The following is a 22,142-nucleotide window of genomic DNA, read 5'->3' as shown; positions in this document are numbered from 1 at the left end:
GTTGAGTATAGTTCTAGCTCACCTTCTGGTCTGTGAATCTCCTGCATCTGTTAGAACCTTTCGGTCTGCTAGATTCCATCACTAATTTTCAACGTATAATTGTAACGTCCCCATTTTAAGACTATTTAATATGCTATTATTATATTGTGGGGATGAAATGCATGTGAACCTTGCACCTGTAAGTAATACTAAATAGAAGTCTAGTTGAGTCTATTAATCTGATAAAACTTGTAATTTGTTAGAACTGCTTAAGATCAGTCCATGGAAGATGTCTTAGTTGTTGGAAGTAGTTTCAGAATTAGAAATGAGTTATGTGAAAGCCAGTTTCTATGTAAGTCATGAAGCATGTTTAGGAGGTTTGTGTGATACAGTTATGTAAGTTACATTTGATTAATGGTGGTTTTATGAATATTGTTTTAATTAGTGAAAATTGGTTCAGTAAATTTTGTAAGATCTATGTCTATCGGACTTAAATGCATTAATGTTTTAATCTGAGTCCTGGTTGTGGTTCGGTAGGGCAGATGCTTTTATTATAATCGTTGTTACTGTTAATTTAATTAAGAGCATGTGTTTGTAATAAAGAAGTGTATGACAACTACAAACTGGTTATGTGTTTAATTTCGATGTGCCGAAAGGAATAACACATCACTCCTTGCAAAATTTGAACTGATTCGCAGAAATTCCAAACACAGAGGTAACGCACGTTAAAAAGCTCATAAAAACGTGTTTTTGTATGTAAAATCAGAATGAAACTGCAATTTTGAAAGTAAGTTTTCAGTTTTATTGTAAGAGTGAGATTTTATTTAGTTGATTAACTCTAAACAGGTTTCCACACACTCAGTTCACGTAAGAAAGAATTTTACGGGCTACATTTATCTTGACATTAAACCTTGGTATCTCTATAGCGGCTGAATATAATTGGATCAACAACAATTCATCTTGATTTTATATACATTTGTGAAAAGTTTGAACCGATTCGTTCAAGTTGAAAGTATAGAAGTGGTGCGCTTAAGAAACCTCCCAGAAAAATGTTCTTTTGCGCTTAAAATCCTGACGGTGCACGCACAAATGGAGCCATTAGCTGAGCTTTAAATTCGGCCCCATTAAAATCTTTTGCAAATGGAATTAATCAATTCTCACTATTTGCCTGGGCGCCTGCCCTGGTGGGTCTTACAACCTTGCTTAATTGACTGTAAAATAGCTACAGTAAGACAGCTGTCCGAATGAACGAATGAATATACTAGTAGTCTAGTAGTCACTGGTCCACAGTAAACCCCATGTTATTGGCTCAGTTTTGGAACCGAGTACCAAGCCCCTCACCCCCCCCCCCCCATCCACGCTGTTAAAACGCTTCCCCATAGCTCACTCTTATTTTGCTCAAATCTTCGTACATCGTGTACGATTTAACTTGTCACAAGCTTTTTCTAGGTCGAAAAATCGCATGGAAGTGTCTTGACCTTTCACAAGAAATGCTTCCATTATCAAGCACAACGGCAAGTACTGCTTCTCTGACGCTTTTGCCTCTCCGAATGCCAAACTAAGAGTTACCTAACAGATACTAAATTTTCTCCTCCATTATTGTGTACAAAAATGAGCAACTTAAATGTATGATATGCCCCTTCCAGAATGACCTATCAGAAGCTATGTCTTAAATATCAATCTGCTCTTCTTCATTACTAAATTGTGATTTGAGTGTGTATCTTCTCCTGTGTGTACCTGACAATCCAATATGTCATTTCGGGATCTCTGTCTGATGGCGCTGTAATCGAGGTGGAATCTTCCTGTCTCTCCAGCCATTCCGATGTGTACCTTCTCCTCTTGTGATTTTTGAATTCACTGTTTACTATCACGACATGGATTTTATTGCTGAACTCAGTTAGTCTTTTTCTTCTTTAATTTCTGTTACTAAGTCCATATTCTCCCGTAACGCGTTCTTCTATTCCTTCACCTAAAATCGCGTTCCAGTTCGTCACGATTATCATTTCCTATACACTTTTCTCTACCACATAATTTACTGCCTGTGACGTTGCATTTACAGCTTCTCTGTTGTTGGCGTTAGTTTGCTGTCGACTATGATGAGAAAAACCCCACCACTTAACTACGGGGACTGATGACCTTCGCTGTTTAGTCCCCCTTAAACATCCCAACAACCACCACCACCACCACTTAACTACTTACAGTCGGTCACTTTCTGCCCTACCATACTATTCATAACGACATTCTCCCGTTATACCATTATCTGTTGCTCTTTAGATTCCCTTAATTTCGTCTGATCAGAAATCCATATTTTCTTTCCATTTTCTTTCACTGACCCTACTATATCTACATCGAGCTCTGCATTTTCATTTTCAGGTTTTCTTCCTTTCCTGTCACGTTCGAATTTCTAACATTCTCAGACGCATATAATGTTACTGAAGTTACTCATTCGTTCATTATTCAGTCTTTCTCTCATGGTTACCTACCCCTTGGCAGTCCCCTTCCGTATATTCGTACAGGGGAGTATCTTGGAATGTTTTGCCAAAGGAGAGGTCACTAGCTGTTTGCAGTTATTGGCCTCATGTTCTGTGGATACATATTTTGTCTCTTTAACGCAGAGGTTACCATTGCCTTTTGCATCCTTATGTAGTTGCTTCTTCTCCCTTTTAGGGGCTGTTTGTCGCCCTTAGGGAAAGAGGGTACTCTGCACCTTTCTCCACTCCTCCGCCGTCATTGACAAGGGCGCTGGCACAAAGATTACTCCTTCTGTCTTAAGTCTTAAGCCGTTTTTGCTGATGAATTTTACTCTAAATTTAAACTGTTGCTGCGACTGAACGTGGAGTCCAGAACGTTTTGTTTACTAAGCAAACGGCGCTACCTCTATCCCACTTTGTTCCCTTCTTCTTTTCGTTCTGGTCACGGTTTCTTTGTCATTATTCGACAAAAGTTGAGTGCGGATGTCGCATGACACTTCACCTCCGATGAAAGCTTAACTTGGTCTTTTTTGTTTTGTTTTTTTGTTACAGAGGTGGTCACTCCCCTGACAGACCACGCTGACTTACCGTCCGGGCTATTAATTGGTGGTAGTTGAGTGTGAACTGACAATCCACAGCAAGCCAGCACCGAGCGATGCTAAGCGCTACGCCACCCTGCGTCTGTCTGTGGGTGCCCTCTTGTATTTTCACTATAGGAGACATATACGTCGTGAGACCATTCAGCAACATTTTTAGCAAAGTATCTCAGGATGATCAAGTGTAACACAAACTAGTCTCACGTTGAAGAAAATTTACAACTGAGATGTAGAAATATGAGACTTGTTATTGAGAACATGTTACGTATTTCTCTCTACTGGACATTGGATACCAGGTTTTCAGGAAGATTATCTGCACCTCAGGCTAAATGTGGTCTATTTTGTCCACAGAGGCGCGTGTAGAATGTGACAGATAATTGATTTCAAGATTAGTGTTGCAAGTGCTTATCAATATGCTGCAGCATACACGCAGCAAATATACATAACCTACGTAAAATTCCAGACCCGTTTAACTTTCTTTTACCATTGCCATTAAATGTAGCACTTGAAGCTTATGCGTACGAAGTAAATATTCAAGGTATATGCATGTCTTCTGGTGAAGTAATATAACCTTGTTCTGATCTGACAAATCCCTGGATAAACCAGTTACAATCATTGGCACAAGGTTTATAAACAGACATAAACAACTCTGAATCTAGTATAAATCCACAGAAACTTTTTGCCTGATTACTAGACCATTGAACCGCATTCTGGTAGTACTGTTGAAAGAGGTGCGTTGTTTTTTGTTTCTCTTTCCATTATCAGTAACAGAATCCTTTAACTTAACTAACAATCACATAAATTTTTGTCTGTTTTAATTCTATGGAGTAATATCGATGCTCTCTGTCAGTTTCCGTACCTCATTTCACTGAGTACGACTCATGCTTGTATAGTTAATATTCCACTCAAATGTGGTGTCTATTTCCTCATGGAACAGAGTCTGACCCATGCTGATCTGTCTTCCCCTCAGCTTTCACTCAGAAATGAATTCGTACAGGAAAATCACGCTTAGTAATTTTCCTTAATTCTGTAGTCCAGTCCAATGTAAATCTTTCTAGAGAATATTAACGAATGTCAATGTTGCAACGATACTTTTTGGATTATCAGTTTCCTGGTCCCAACATAATCATAAACTGTAGCACAAATCAGAAAGGTACAAACTACATTCAATGATCATGTAGTAATCTTCATAAGACTGTAGCGAGTTAGCGTTACAGTGCACCGCATTAGAATGAGAATTCTCTATCTTAAATTCAGGCTTATGGCTACTGCACTTATGGTGAGGACAAATGAAAACTGAAAGAATGCTGGATACCTGGTGCGAGAAGTTGCTGTTGTGTTCTTGTGGTACAGGAACAATCATCTGTTACTAAGATGCAAGCTCTTATCAATGATATACCCCGGATTGATAGCAACAGTGGTCATATTTAATCAACGAGTACCTTTCGCTTTATAGAGACGATGGAGCGTAAACAGCCCTACTATCGTCCTTCTTGTTACTACGGTTTGTGACGTCTGGTAGTTTCATCTAATTATACTCCTACCTTCTGTTGATCTAATCTACAGAGATTTCCTCATTTATGGGCAACCTCTTCGAATTCTGAATCCTCCTAAAGTGCTATCTAGAGCGCTAATTTTCGAAAATTTAATAGAATCCGAAATTTTCATCGTATAATTCATTGGCAAATTCTCAAATTACTACCATGATTTTGTTCTAAACAAATTTAACATCGGAGAAAAAACTTCAACTCTATCTTGGTTGAAATACTTTCTTTATTTAATGCTCCCGGGTTTATCCTGTAGATATTTTGCCGTCGCCAATTAAACAAACAATGTATTTCACTATTTTTTTGTCATTACCGAGCACAATTATATTAACTCAATGATTTGGTAATGTAGGTCAGTTACGTGAAGGACAATGTTCCCCTGTGGCATGGTTAGTCCACATGAATATTTATGGGAAGAACTGAGTGCAAATGGTATCTAGTTTTAGGAGCCCTTGGCATTTATTACAGAGAGTGGCACAGGCGAAACGATGTGAGCTACGACCCGACTCCTATCGATAGTATCCCTCTATCATATCTTTGACTTGGTAAACTAGAAATAGGTAGTATGGTGAGCTGCTAAATTGTGAAACTTTTCCTACCTATCGGCCTTTAGACTGCTGTAATTTTTGAATAATTATGGACTTTCATAGGTACGAGAGTTGGAACACAATTAGTGGCAACTATTTATTCACAACCGATACAAAAGAGCTACATGTTTTCACCTGTTACTGTCCTTCAAAGTAGTCACCAGCGTTGTGTAGAACCCGTTGCCAGCGATGTGGAAGGCGTAGTATATCGTTAGCAAAGCCTGTTCTGCTTATGGTGCGAATGGAGCGGTCTACTGCTTGTCGAATCTCTGAAACAGTTCTGAAACGAATGCCACAAAGTAGTTCCTTCATCTTCGGAATCAAATCAATGTCACAAGGACTTAAGCCCGGGCAGTATGGTGGATGATACAGTAGTTTCCAGTCCCATCGACCGAATAGAGCAGCCACAGCTTGTACTGTATGCGCCCGCGCATTGTCGTGCAAAATGATGGGTGGGTTGCGCAGAAAGTGTCGCCGCTTCCTACGCAAAGCTGGTGGCAGGGGATGGTCCAAAAACGAACAGTAATACTGTGCATTGACGGTCTGCCGTGAAGAAACGTAATGCGTTAGGATAACACCATCACAGTCGTACACGAGAATCACCATAACTTTCACCATGTTGGGCCTCTGACGCACTTTCGACTTTAGCGGCGACCCATAATGCTTTGCGAAACAAGCAGCGACACTTTCTTTTGTATCGGTTGTGAATAAATAGTTGCCACTATTTAAGCTCCAACCCTCATAGCCGGCCGGGGTGGCCGAGCGGTTCTAGGCGCTACAGTCTGGAACCTCGCGACCGCTACGGACGCAGGTTCGAATCCTGCCTCGGGCATGGATGTGTGTGATGTCCTTAGGTTAGTTAGGTTTAAGTAGTTCTAAGTTCTAGCGGACTGATGACCTCAGAAGTTTAGTCCCATAGCGCTCAGAACCATTTGAACTAATTTTGCACAAACCTCGTATTTATTCAGAGTTTCTATCGTTCTGTGTATTTTGTATGTAATCTGAAGTTTTCTGGTATCATATTCGTATTATCGTACACGTTTATTCAATCTGATATTTAATGATAATTGCTTTGTAATCATTGTAGGTACCGTGTGTGGCCAGTTTACTGTGAAGCTGTAAAGTGTGCTAGATGTCCAGGCCTAGGACAGCAACTCCCGGTCATAGATCGCCTATGCTAAAACTAATGCTGTAAATTGTTTTATGTGTCCGTTTGGCATATGATGAATTTCTTGCAATTATTATTAAGTCTCATTCCAATTATATTGTGCGGTTTCATTGTTTTTGTGGTTTTGTGCAATATTGAATTCAGGAAATAAGTTAATTAGCTTTTTTGGGATAAATATTTCCTTGGCCTAGCAACTTCCACTCGAAGCTTCTTGCTCTCAACATTTTATAGTAATGGAATAATTTCGTTTCGATTATTATCCAGAAATTAAGTAATAGAGGTCAGTAGATAGAATTTTTTTAAACTGTTGTCTCATATTTAACTATTCGAATTTGAAGCTGACAACGGTATATAAAGCCATCGTGTACGATCATCCCAGTGTTAATAAGTTGGTACAGTAAAATAATGAAAATGAGAAGTAATATAGATAAATGTAAAATTTTATTAGACTGATTCTTAACGAAAACCGCATCGTGATCTAAATGAATAATCGGGCAGTATTTGAATTTTCACATACCTCGGTGATGGTAATCCGAATGCACATGAGCCCGGGCCTGCAGTAGCCTTTATGTAAGCAGAGTTTCCAGAAAAACGACCGAGTTGTTCTCACACAAGAGTGAGTGAGGGACGGACAGTGGTTGGTTCATGTATCACTGGGCAGATGGCAGAAACGGCCACGTGACTGGCGTCTTACATCGTAGCAACAGGTACGAGGTGGTACCATGTCGATGAGTTGACGATACTTCTGATATACCGCACATGATATCCTTCCTTTTTGGTCACCATACAATTTTTCTGCTCAATACAAGCAAGTAGAGTGGGCAGAGGTAACTTGCGGGGGGGGGGGGGGGGGAGGGGTGTCTTATCGTCCGTGTCGTGGAGGAAGCTCTGGCAGCGGCACTATCACACTCTCAACTGTCTGCAAATTGTGGCTCATGTCAGCATCAATGACGCACTGCTTGGGTTCTGAGTCATCCTCGGTTGCTTTCGGCCGTTGGCAGGTTTGGTGAAGGCAACTAGCGTTGCACTCAGAATGCGGCCTAAACTATTTGTAGCATTGCACCCAGTGTCGATCGCGGTTCTCTGGTTTGGACCAGGGTGGATGGTCTACACCAGAGGCTCACACGACACTGCGACGATATCACATGCGAATTTCTCCACCTCGGTTATCAGTTGGAGAATTGTAGCAGTCCCCTTAATAGGACATGTGTGTACTACTTGCAGGAAGCAGCACATGTCGTGAACATGGAGACTTTTTAGTTTAGAGGAACGCCCTTTGGATCACAGGCGAATGACCTCCCAAAAGTTTACATCACCCACAATGTTTTCAGAGAATGCCCCCTCACAGATCAGTTATAGAAACGATTAGTATAATACACAGAGCGTTTCCGTAAGAACATGCAAAAATTTAACTGGACGTAGAGTATGCTCCACTGAATAATTTGAAGTAAGGAACCTGTGTCGGAGAAGCCAGCTTAAGGAGATAGCCGCGCGGGATTAGCCGAGCGGTCAATGGCGCTGCAGTGCTGGGCTGTGTGGCTGGTCTTGGCGGAGGTTCGAGTCCTCCCTCGGGCATGGGTGTGTGTGTTTGTCCTTAGGATAATTTAGGTTAAGTGGTGTGTAAGCTTAGGGACTGATGACCTTAGCAGTTAAGTCCCATAAGATTTCACACACATTTGAACATTAAGGAGATAATAGGAATAAAATCACATTACTGTGTACTTTTTTTATTTAAGTTAGTTACAGTTAACTGAAAATGCCATCATTGGCACAATGAATACACCGTTTCTACTGCATTTTACAAAACGTGCTGAAACTGATGACCATCAATCTCAATGCAGGCATGACATCGGTGAACAAGATTCTGACGCACCCTGACAAATATCCCTGTCGTGCTCCTCACGTTGCTAGGTCCCTCGTTTCTTCTCTCCAATGAACCACTGACCACACATTCGACGATCGAGAGAAACAGACGTCGTGACGAATGATGCCTGTTATGAAATCGTTCCTTGTACAGCCTTTCAGCAGCGAGAGCATTGCAATGTACTTCCCCACACACAAGGTGCATGTCAGTGAGTTCGACCCACACACACAAGGTGCATGTCAGTGAGTTCGGCGAAACTGTACCGGTACTGCTCCATCGTACTGTATTGTACGTCTCTGAACAGCACTGACGAATGAATGGATCCGTCGTTCATTCGAAGCACGCTGTGTCACGGGACAATGTAAATACGATACAATACAGCTACCTTATGGACAAGTAAAGTAAGCAAAACCTGCATCATGACTTCCTAGTAATCACGCTCGTCCTCCTTGTTTCCTTGCAGGAAATAAAGAATGTACATGCAAATAAACACCACAGTACGTGTAAACTGTGGTCTAGCGGTTTTAGGCGCGCAGTCCGGAACCGCGCGACTGCTACGGTCGCATGTTCGAATCCTGCCTCGGGCATGGATGTGTGTGATGTCGTTAGTTTAGTTAGGTTTAAGTAGTTCTAAGTTCTAGGGGACTGATGACCACAGATGTTAAGTCCCATAGTGCTCAGAGCCATTTGAACCATTTTTTGAACGTGTAAGCTTGTACGCATGTTAGTTATAAATAAGCTTGAAAACAATAATGCTGGACAAAGCGGTAGACAAGCTTACTTCCTTCATCTCCTTAACATGGCTTTCGACCCCAGGTACCCTACCTCAAGTTCTTCAGTGGAGCATTCACTACGTCCTGTTATATTTTTGCGCGCTATTATGAAAACATCCTGTATGTAAACTGCAGGTCCATAAAAGGAAACGTCCGAGAATAGTATCATTCATTGAAGTTTACAAAGCCCCGATAGCATTAAGAACAGAAAGCTGACTGAAACTATAGGTGAACTGCACCTACATACTAATTTCAGATTGTGATAATTATCGTAAGGATAGTTCAGCCGCGAATGGTGGCAGTCTGTTAATGCATTAAAGAATTCATAATATCTAGCAAAGTTATTGCTGTTTCCGAATGTGAATTAACCTCGGTGAAGCTAAGCATCAAAGATCGGTCGAAAATGGTGGACTGCCAGTGCAGCAGCTCGACATGGCATGGACTCAATAGAATTAGAAATGCTGTGTGGCTAGAGCCTACCGTCGGGTAGACCGTTCGCCCGGTGCAAGTGTTTCCAGTTGACGCCAGTTCGGCCACTTGCGTGTCGATGGGGATGAAATTATGATAAGGACAACACAACACCCAGTCCCTGAGCGGAGAAAATCTCCGACCCAGCTTGGAATCAAACCCGGGCCGTTGGGTATGACACTCCTTTGCGCCGACCATTCAGCTACCAGTGGCGGACATTGACTCAGTAAGTCGCTGGAAGTCCCCTGCAGAAACATTGAGCCCTTTTTGCCTCCACAGCCGTCCACAACTGCGGAAGTGTTGTTGGTGCAGGATTTTGTGCACGAACTGAACTCCATATTATGTCCTATAAATGTTCGATGGGTTTCATCTTTGGCGATCTGGTTAGCCATATCATTTGCTCGGACTGTCCACAATGTTCTTCAGACAAATGACGAACAGTTGTGGCCGTTGAAAGAGCGCATTGTGATCCTTAAAGATTTCATCGTGCTTCGCGAACATAAAGTCCATGAACGGCTACAGATGGTCTCATTTGGTTCAGCTGTAAAAGAGGATCCAGTCCATTATCACACCGTTATAAAGTCACCACCAGATTGACAGTGCCTTGTTGACAACAAGATATCTGACCTGGCCACGTTTCTCCAGAGTCCAACCGATATGGTCACAAGTCCTGGAGAGGTTCTGTGGGCGATGTCGTGATGTTAGCAAAGGCATTCGCATCGATCGTCTGCTACCATTGCCCATTAAAATCAAATTTCGTCGCACTGTCCTAACGGATACGTTCGTCGTAGGTGCCACGTTAATTTCTGCAGTTATTTCACGCAGTGGTGCTTGTATGTTAACACTGACGACTGCTTGCAAACGTAGCTGCTTTCGGCCGTTAAATGAAGGCCGTCGACCTCTGCGTTGTCCGTGGTGAGAGGTAATGTCTGAAATTTGGTATTCTCGGGGCCCTCTTGACACCGTGGGTCTCGGAATACTGAATTCCTTAAGATTACCAAAATGAAATGTGCCATGCGTCTAGCTCCAACTACCATTCCGCTTAGAAACTCGGTTAGTTCCCGTTTTGCGGCCATAATCACGTCGAAACTTTTTCACACGAATCAGCTAAGTACAACTGACACCTCCACCAATGCATCGTCCTTTTATACCTTGTGTACGCGATACTACCGCCATCTTTATATGTGGATATCGCTGTCCCATGACTTTCGTCACCTCTATGTGCATTCTCATGTCATACCCATGTAGAGACACGGGAAAAATACAGAAAAGTAAGAATGAGCCCTACAAAATATAGTAGAAACCCTAGCCAAACCTATTGCGTATATATTATAGGCGAAAGAATTGTGAATACAGTACATAATATACAGGATGGTCGGAAATTCCCATTACAGACATCTAGAGCTTGTAGAGGGGAGTGAGTGCATCGTATTTTGAATAGGAACCCATGACCAGAAACGTCACCCTACGAGACTACAGAGCGTCAAAGTTATAGGCGCGGGTGTCTCTAAATGTACGTATACACGGGGTGATTCCGTGATGGTGTTACAGACTTTCTGGGATGATGGAGAACGATAAATGTATTAATTTGAAGTAAGGATCCCTGTACCGGAAACAAAAGACTGGAAAGTCATAAACGAAAACCGTTCTGATACCTCTGACAGTTGAATACATGTACCGGTTCCTATGTTGCGAAGAGTGTGGGGCTCGTCACTTTCAGTGGTGGTAGTGTGGACAAAAACGAGAGACAATGTTCAATAAACGTGGGCTCTAAAGCGTGTACGTTAACATCTATGAACACTTGCTCAATAGAGGAGATGTGTTTCACGTTAGTCAAGATGAACGTATGGACATAGCTCCTCTGGTATGCATTTTACAGCCCACGTTTATTGGAATTTTTTGCTTTTATCCATACTACCACCACTGGAAGTTAACAGCCCTACACTCTTCGCAATACAAGAATCGGTACATGTACAGAGGTATCAGAACGGTTTTCGACTCGTTCATTGCCGGTAAAGGGATCCTTACTTCAAATTAATACATTTATCGTTCTCCATCATCCTAGAAAGACTGTAACATCATCACGGAATGATCCCGTGTATGCGCACATTTACAGACACCCGTGTCTATAACTCGTTGGGTGACATTTACGGTCATGGGTTCCTATTCAAAATACGATGTACTCACTCCCTTCTACAAGTCCTAGAAGTCTGTAACGGGAATTTCCGACCACCCTCTATAAGTAATGCGACTACAGTACATAATATTTCACTACCAAGATTATATACATTCAGTACAATTTAATAATATTGTCTCATTGATACACTGCAGCTATATACTCGAACACACCTCAAAATCAAAAGGAGAAAAAAAGTAACTGAAGAATTATTATGAAATGTTTATTATTTTAGAAGCACACTGTAATAGTGCCACTCACGTTAAAGAGTTGCGCATTTCTTACATATGCACTTCACTTTAACGTTGTCAGTTTTGAAATTCAAAGAACACAACGGAGTTGTGCTAATGACACACTCATTCGTGTCATTCATTTACACAGCACTTGAGAATTGCAACATAAAAATATTCATAGCAAAGAGATCTTTAGATAAGCTACAATTAGAAACAGTCCAGTTTGATATAATGAACAAAGAACAAAGCATGTTCCCAATGGAACTGCAGTATTTGACAAACCTCTTACTCATTCAACCGTATAGGGCACCGCGCTCGGATATTAAGAAGCTGTAGTAGGGCAGTGCGATTGACAAACAATCTACGCGAGCGAAATTAAAAAGGTGTAGATCCGGAAGGTCTTAAGTGCGTCCTATTAGAATTATGACCAACATCTTTGAGCGGGATCGACTGCTGGGACTGATATCTTGCAAGTTGCTTTCTTCCCCCTAACTCCAAGGGATCGAGTTGGTGGTGTTTTCTTGCAAATGATCTTTATATTACCTAAATGCAAGTTAACACGTCCCTAGATCCCGCAGTGCCGGCACGGCAGCTGAGCGTGTCCGCTCAGAGGGTTAGCTGCCCTTAGGGAAAAAAAACAAAAAAACCTGAGTGAACTGATCAATGATGAGCTTGAACGAGTGTCTAGGACGTCTGCCCCGAACAAATTCAGTGAACGATAACGAACAAATGAGATAAAAAAAGCGGTAAAACGTGAGCCTGGAAAATAAGCGGGCACAGGATCGAATCCCGGTGGGGCCACAGTTATTTTCGGTCCGACTTTAGTGTGGTTAACAACATGGGGAGCTGCCACGAACGACATGTGGTTCGGATTTACCCAGGTGGATAACTGGGGTAAATTAACGACACGAAAGTCACCATCACAGGGTTAAAGCCAGTCATTGTGAAATTATTTTCGGTGGGCCAGCATATGTTTTGTTGTTGACCGAGGAATCAGTGCGTGGTTAGACCGGAGTAGGAAGTGATTCACGGTGTTGTTCCTCTTCTTCACAAGAATATCATTAATTCCGGTCACCGGCGCTTGAGAGTTACGGCCGCCGTAACATGAATTCTCCGGGAAACGTTTCCATTTCGTTCCCATTCTACGGGTGGCATTCGGCATGACTGTAATATCCACAGCGAAACTTGGCTCGGACGTCAGCTACATTGAATATTCATTAGGCAACTTTAGCCTCGAGGCCCGGAGCGGTTACACGATTCCCGCTTTTCCATTTCGTTTTTAACTTTGAACATTTTCCTATTTCGAGACTAAATAATATTGCCCCGCACTGTATCACATAACTCTGCATCAACCACCCTGAATGCGATAAAACCGAGCCTTTGAAATTACGTCCGCCCAAATTAAATGGTAGCGTTTGCAGTTAGGCCTATTTAAAGGATAAAAGGGATTTTTTTTGTGTGTGTAATAGGCCTACAGATGCCACAGTGGCATTAAACACTGTGGACAGGGATCGTAAATACTGATCATCGTGTAACTCTTATTTATTGTTTTTTGTGATCAGTTTTCTTTCATTGGAATGCCCGGTAATTAATGAAGCTGACTCTAAAGTCGTTTGACGATTAACGTTAGTAGATTTCCAAGGAAGTTATCAGTGAAACACATTTGATCCTCATGGAACGGCTTATTCGCGTGATATTTATTCTACCAGATTAATTAATTCATGTTGCATTAGACGATTGAAATACACAAATACGACCAAACAAGAGACTAAAATTTTTCCCGTTTACATACTTATTTTGTTCGGGTGTTACCATGGACGTTCGTACCTGTATATGAATCTACTTAAAATGTGGTAGTTGATTTAGACCTTATAAAAATTGAAGGTGGTGGAGAGTGCAAACTTAAGCAAAAATGATTTCGGCACATTCGTAATAAGTAACCTACAACCCACTGCACGTAAGATTGTTGTAGTTTCTCTGCTGTTACTGTACTAAATCAGTTTACATGTATGTCAAAAGACAGTAGAACGAAGTTAACTGCAAATATCACAAAAATTAGACTGCGCACGATGTCCTACTCGGCGGGGTTATTATCCGCAGTAGTCGCGCAATTGTTCACTTGAGAAGGAAACTTTTAACACACAAAGGAGTGAAAACAATCACTACTTACATTTTCTGCCAGTTCCTGTTACGAAATTAGAAAATTGCAATGTACCTAAACAATAAAATAGAATGTGTTATCAGTTGTATTTTCTTATTGCAAAGAAAGTTCATCAGGGTTCCGTATCTCAATCGGTAAAAACGGAACCCTTATGGTATAACTTTGTTGTCCGGCTGTTTGTCTGCCCGTCTGTCGGTCTGTCTGTTCGACGGTTAGAAACCCTTTTCTCATGAACAGGTTGACGTCTCAAGTTGAAATTTATGTCGCATACTGATGTCTATGGTCCTTCGGTGGCGAAAAACACCATATCTTCTAAGTCAATGCGATCAAAAGATATGGCCATCTATGTTAGATGTTTTAATATGCAAACTCTCACTCGTCAAAACCTATAGATGCTTTCCTTTGGCCTACATTCTTGAAATTTGGCAAAAAGAAAGATTCAACAATACAACCAAAGGAAAAATTACGAAAATTGTAAATCTGTCTTTACATCACACGAAAAAATATTTCTTTTGTCATCTGTTATCCACCGTTAAACTTGACATTAAAACAAACAATAGTTCTCTGCGTTTATGCTGACTGGGTCGCAATGGTAAAAGTCAAGCATTGGCAAGAAATAAATTTTGTGCTCATATGGCGCGTTTCGAAGTACCTATATACGTAATGTGCGTTGCATGGAGGTCTCACTGTGGGAGTCTTACTCGCAAATGGCCAATTTTTGATTCTTTTTTGGACAAGCAGTCATCACAAACATAGTCATGGGGTATCTTCTCCAGTAGATGTGGCATGATTTCAAGTAGAACACATGACGCACGTGTCCCATAACTGTTTGCCTTAACTTTTTCACGGACGTATCTCTCATTAGGTTCTTCACGGCTTGTGGGGAGTAACTTCAAATGCATCAGTAAACTGGAATTCGTTATTATCGTTAGCGACAGCATGAAAAATAACGGAAACATCCAATAACCCTGATGATTATGGTGTTTCCTCTTCACTTTTGGTTTTCTTGGCGTTCTCTTTTGGTTGCTCTGTAAAGCACCCACCTAAAGGTATCTCATTCTTGTTTTTCTAACAAGTCTTTTTTCTTTCCAATCATTGCGGTTTTTTTCTTGTAAGGTGCCCCCATCTCGTGAAGTAGAAACTGTGTATTCTGGAAAGTTTAAAATACAGTAATTTCTTATGCCCTGAAACATATCCCCGAATAGAAGAAGCAATTTTAAGGGAGTATGCTTAGGCAAAACCATAGAAACAGGGGAAAAATCACTACATGAAACGTGAACTTCGTAGCGGAACAGAGAGCATCTGATGAATTCTGTTAATCCAGGAAATCTACCTTAATATCGGTTGCTCATCATTGCTTAACAACCTACTAATCTCTGTGTTGCTAATACCAATGAGACCAGGCTGTTCGTCTCCGCCGACTGAAGATCCGTGAGAAAGATGCACCAGCATCTGACTTATCTTACGACAAGTCAGCTTACCAAAGATGAGTTCAGGGTGTACAGGTTAGATGAGATTGACTAGCGGTTTCATTCTAAATTGTAATATGGATGCTGTACCACATGTGAAGTTATAGATCCAGAAAAATGCGAAATAAATTAATGAATGTTTGTGGGCAGATTAAATTGACTGAAACTGTAATTGAATACGGAATCAATTACAAAGGCACACAGTGGAATAAACTAACTTAATGAGTAAATGCTATAATGTTATCTGTATAGTATGCCCAAACCTTATTAGAAAAATATTATTCCATATGTAATAAGTACCTCATTTAAGATTAGATAAGACGTATGTCAATAACTTGACGCTTAGGACGCCTGTAATGAGATGTAGAATAAATACTAAATCGAACAAAGTCCTGTTATTCAGCACAAGAAATTAAAAACCTGATAACTCTGTGAAGCTCATTTGAAACGAAACTAAATGCATCTCAACATGTTACGTGGAGGTGTGCCGTTAGAAAGCTTCATTACACAAAGGTTTGAGTAACTGGTTCAGTTGATGCTGGAAATGGCAAAAGGTCAGTGCACTTGGCATACCGAACGAAGACCAGCCAAGAAGAACAGTAAAATGCCTCTGTGACTGGTACAAATCAAATCTGCCGCCCCGTGTTCCTATTCGAAGATGAGGTTTCAAATACAGTAGCATCTAAGAAGACACCACAGCATTCTCACACTGTCAAAGATGAATTTTTCCCGCATTTTGCAATCAGCACACTGATCGACAGCCTGACCAAACAAGCGGCAAACACACTGTTCTCGTATTTTGGAGATCCACGAAGAACTAAAAGGGCCCTCGTTATTGAGTGGCCACCTTTTACGACACTCCCAATCATTTTCTCCCAACGTTATACAGGGTGTTACAAAAAGGTACGGTCAAACTTTCAGGAAACATTCCTCACACACAAAGAAAGGAAATATGTTATGTGGACATGTGTCCGGAAACGCTTACTTTCCATGTCAGAGCTCATTTTATTACTTCTCTTCAAATCACATTAATCATGGAATGGAAATACACAGCAACAGAACGTACCAGCGTGACTTCAAACACATTGTTACAGGAAATGTTCAAAATGTCCTCCGTTAGCGAGGATACATGCATCCACCCTCCGTCGCATGGAATCCCTGATGCGCTGATGCAGCCCTGGAGAATGGCGTATTGTATCACAGCCGTCCACAATAGAAGCACGAAGAGTCTCTACATTTGGTACCGGGGTTGCGTAGACAAGAGCTTTCAAATGCCCCCATAAATGAAACTCAAGAGGGTTGAGGTCAGAGCGTGGAGGCCATTGACATGGTCCGCCTCTACCAATCCATCGGTCACCGAATCTGTTGTTGAGAAGCGTACGAACACTTCGACTGAAATGTGCAGGAGCTCCATCGTGCATGAACCACATGTTGTGTTGTACTTGTAAAGGCACATGTTCTAGCAGCACAGGTAGAGTATCCCGTATGAAATCATGATAACGTGCTCCATTGAGCATAAGTGGAAGCACATGGGGCGCAATCAAGACATCACCAACAATGCCTGCCCAAACGTTCACAGAAAACCTGTGTTGATGACGTGATTGCACAATTGCGTATGGATTCTCGTCAGCCCACTCATGTTGATTGTGAAAATTTACAATTTGATCCGTAAAGAGAACATTTGCACTGAAATGAGGATTGACACATTGTTGGATGAACCATTCGCAGAAGTGTACCCGTGGAGGCCAATCAGCTGCTGATAGTGCCTGCACACGCTGTACATGGTACGGAAACAACTGGTTCTCCTGCCCATACAGTCCATACGGTGACGTGGTCAACGTTACCTTGTACAGCAGCAACTTCTCTGACGCTGACATTAGGGTTATCGTCAACTGCACGAAAAATTGCCTCGTCCATTGCAGGTGTCCTCGTCGTTCTAGGTCTTCCTCAGTCGCATAGGCTGGAATGTTGCGTGCTCCCTAAGACGCCGATCAATTGCTTCGAACGTCTTCCTGTCGGGACACCTTCGTTCTGGAAATCTGTCTCGATACAAACGTACCGCGCCACGGCTATTGCCCCGTGCTAATCCATAAATCAAATGGGCATCTGCCGACTCCGCATTTGTAAATATTGCACTGACTGCAAAACCACGTTCGTGATTAACACTAACCTGTTGATGCTACGTACTGATGTGCTTGATGCTAGTACTGTAGAGCAATGAGTCGCATGTCAACACAAGCACTGAAGTCAACATTACCTTCCTTCAATTGATCCAACTGGCGGTGAATCGAGGAAGTACAGTACATACTGACGAAACTAAAATGAGCTCTAACATGGAAATTAAGCGTTTCCGAACACATATCCACATAACATCTTTTCTTTATTTGTGTGTGAGGAATGTTTCCTGAAAGTTTGGCCGTACATTTTTGTAACACCCTGTATAAGACATATATCCTGGCTACATCAAACGCAATGGATGTTGAAAGATCTATCAATAGTCTTAGTTAACAGGTTATCACTGAATGACATTCTAGTTTGGACCGGTATTCATTTCTGCGGAGATTGTATTGGCTTAATGTAATCCAGTCAAATGAAACTGAAGGCACGATTCATTATCGCGAAACTGGTAGTATCTCGAGCCCAGAATAAATGAGGGTTAGCAGTTAGGAGAAGATTTGATAGGCAGAAATACTAACCATTACAACACCACAGGCACTGCATCACCAATATCGCCAATGCCACCACTCGACAACACAACTACTTCTCCGCGTAGTCGAACATATAATACACGGCAACATGAACAAAGTCGCGGCGGTCGTGTTCCTGGAAATCGAAAAGGTTTCGACCGTACTTGGGACAATGGCCTTATAGGCAAACTAAGCGAAGCTGGTTTCCCGAAGGGACTGCCACCGTCGGACGTTCAAGTTATCTCTCGGGAATGGGTGTATGTGTGTTTTGTCCTTAGCATAAGTTAGTTTAAGTTAGATTAAGTGGTGTGCAAGCCTAGGCACCGGTGACCTCAGCAGTTTGGTCCGTTAGCAACTAATCACCACCATGTCCGATCCACGTCCCCATGAAGCGCCATCCATCGGCAGTGCCTGTATGTTTCTTCCATGTTCGCTCTCTGAGATTCTCACAGGAAGTCGGACGTGCCTGTGTATCCGCACTGAAGAAGGTGAATCTATTTCCAGCCAGGCCAATCAAAGTATATGAATGCGTCGTATTTGTTCTTTCGGACATGTCCGAAAGAACAGACACCACGCATTCATATGCTTTCTTTCCACCTGCGCCACACAAACTGCCAGACAACCGATCACAGAGAGAGCAACTGCTCCAGCGGTCGCGCTTAAATCGGCCTTATCATCAGTGCGCTTCCTTATGGCAGCGGAAAATTACCCTCACTCTAACGCGACTGATCCAGCCAAAGAGAGAGAGATCTACTGATATTGAATCGCGCAACTATGTATCCGCACGGCACACGAGGAACCAGTTTGCAAATAGCAAAAATAACATGACGTGGGAAGCCCGCTAACTTTAATGACTGCATGTTCTGTGGATGATAAGGGACCGATGTTGTTCATATGAGACCCTCAGAATAGCCGACTACTAAAGTTAGGATTGTAATAAATTCGGTTTAACACCATCTCTTCCATGTCGTGTGTTCTACCATATCTCACACAGTTAGCACCTTCCAGCCTCGCACGGGAGGATCCAGTTTCTCATAGGCGCCTACGTAAGATGCAAGAGTTGTGTGATGTGACTGACGTCGGTGCGGGAATAGCCCATCATAGCGTCGTTGTACCAGTCTTTCACTGCATTCAATGAACTTGTATACAAGATGGATCTCCACCAACTCTTCAACAGTAAAACTATCCATAGCACCTCTGTGTAGCACTGTTAAAGCCCAACTAACATTGCTGGAAAACAAAGCCGTAGACAGAACAGAGGAGTACTGAATGTATACTTGAGGGCAACGAGGTAAGTAGAGTATTACTGTTGTCAACAGCAGCTGCTATGGCGAATGGAAACAACACACAGAGCGCATACCGTCGACATTTGAACGGTTTCGCACTATTTTCAGAGTAGCACAGATATGAAACTGATCGATGTAAGAAACCAAACGAAATGAAATATCTCTGTAATGAGCCGTCAGACACCGCGAGTCCCTTACACCAAAGTAAGAAGGTATCCGAGAACATCATCTGAAAGTTTGTAGGTTGATTTCTGGTTCATCCTCTACAATATGAATGCAATCAATAATTTCTTAAAACGACAATAAAAGTTAAAGCAACTGGTCGCTTGCTTAACACGGAAAGTACGCTGGTTCGACGGAGTTATTGTCTCGCTCAAGGTTCGTTTTGCCAGTCCGATGGACGCGTGATGTGAAGTGGGTGGAAGGACGGTCCCTTCCTATCGTCTCATTCTGTTCTGTCTGCAAAATACAGATGCATCTGAATTAAGTGAATGGAATGTTTTTCTATTGGTGAATCACTTTTGAAGTAACAAATAAGTAATTAACAATTTACAGCAAGCCTTTCGTTTAGTAAGTAAAATAAACAGCTATATCGATCATGTGAACTGTGGTGTCACCGCTAGACACCACACTTGCTAGGTGGTAGCCTTTAAATAGGCCGCGGTCCGTTAGTATACGTCGGACCCGCGTGTCGCCACTGTCAGTGATTGCAGACCGAGCGCCGCCACACGGCCGGTCTAGAGCGACGTCCTAGCACTCGCCCCAGTTGTACAGCCAACGTTAATAGCAATGGTTCACTGACAAATACGCTCTCATTTGCCGAGACGATAGTTAGCATAGCCTTCAGCTACGTCATTTGCTACGACCTAGCAAGGCGCCATTATCAATAGATATTTAACTTGTGATGCCTGTACCGTCAGACCGATGTACACCACTTATGGATTAAAGTTAAGTATTACATCAACTACGTACTTTATTTGCTACTAAAAATTCCCTTAACTGTTCCAGACCTCACGCCAGTCTGCGTGAGCTTAACGCCTGCCTTTCGGCTTCCTCTCATAGTGACTTGGCTGTCTTGCCAAGTCACAACATGAACCGAGGTAAATTTTTTAATCGATTGATAGAAGGTGAAGATGTTCTTCATACGTTTCTTTGTTTCATTCTGTTACGGACGAGAAAGGAATTGGAGATAGACTTGCATGCCAAGATACCACACAATTTATTTCCAAACTGGCAAATTAATATGTTTCGAAACAAGAACACAAGTTTTTACCAAATAATTCGATGGGCGGAATGCAAAACCTAAGTTGGTTAATCAAATTTGCAAGCATAGCCAAGAAAAACTTTAGAGAAACTTAGGGATGAATTGTAATGTGAGAGACTTCAGTGCTAAACTTTATGAGGGACTCTTCAGTGCCGCGCTCATCTAGAAACTTGTCCTCCGCTTCAGAGTTCTCCAAACACACACTTCGGAGTTCAGTGGCTCCATAGTCATTACAACTAACGCTGAATGTCCAGTCCTGACCAACCTGGAAACCAGAAATCCCCTCTTCTATCTTCAGACCCACTACCTCGGCAAGCCATTCCTGTCCCCTTGCACATAACTAAGCTGTCCGACGCTGCTACCCCAATGACGATTAGCTCAATGTAACATACACTGAATCACTCCCACCACAGTCTCTCTACCACTGATCCATTTGTTTCAGCCCAGTAACTAGAACACAGTTAAATGACCCTGGGATTTCCATTACTATAATAGGCACGCGGAGGTTGGAAGAAAATATGGAAACACCGTGAGAAATGCATCCTTGATCATAACTGCAGATGCCAGAGCAAACTGTTGGTACTTCTATTGACCGGAATCGGACACTACCATGAGACGCAGGCCGACCGGCCGAGGGCGTCGACGGTGAGTCGCCACAGAAAGACAACAGCTATGGACAACAACAAAGACGACACGCCTGTAGACGGGTACGGCACAACGTCAAGTCCGAAAAGTGAAACAAATCGAGAGCCTAGACGTAGCAAGATGAAGAACCGAACAACGATGGGTAAGACAAACAGTACAAGATCGCAGTCGGAACATGACAGGCTTCTGAAACTTTTTTTTCATTGTATTTCAATGTCTCAGATGGGACAGGCTCGGAGCACCATAGGCGCCGCTCTTCAGACGAGAGACAAACAGTAAGCAGAGAACATGGAAACCTTTAAAACAACATAAAGGAGGAAATATGACGAAACAGACATATAAAAATGGGAAAAATGTAAGATAGCATAAAAAGAGGGTGACTGTAAAAATGTTGATAAAAATCTAAAAACCACACACTGTGAGGATTAAGAGAAACACAAGTCGATGTACGGCCAGAGCATAAAAGTAGCGATGGGCAGCGTAGCACATAACAATCACTGACAGCAACACTATGTACAAGTCCTGCACATGATTAAAATCAAAGCTCTTGACGTCACAGAGAACAGCAAGAAACACAACACTGACATAGCACACCGACGACGATGCACAAACTCACAATATCGGCCATGGAGATGGAGACGATGGAGAAGGGAAGAAAGAGAGGGAGGGCAGTGCTAGAGGGGGGAAGAGGGGGGAGACAGGCAGGGGCCGCGCCGAAGGGAGCCAGTGAGGGGAGGGCGTGGGAGGGAAGCAGTCGAGGAGGGGGTG

This window comes from Schistocerca serialis, chromosome 8, assembly GCF_023864345.2.
Source record: "Schistocerca serialis cubense isolate TAMUIC-IGC-003099 chromosome 8, iqSchSeri2.2, whole genome shotgun sequence".
Classification (NCBI taxonomy): domain Eukaryota; kingdom Metazoa; phylum Arthropoda; class Insecta; order Orthoptera; family Acrididae; genus Schistocerca; species Schistocerca serialis.
The sequence above is the reverse complement of the archived record's forward strand: the minus strand, read 5'-3'. Positions refer to the sequence as shown.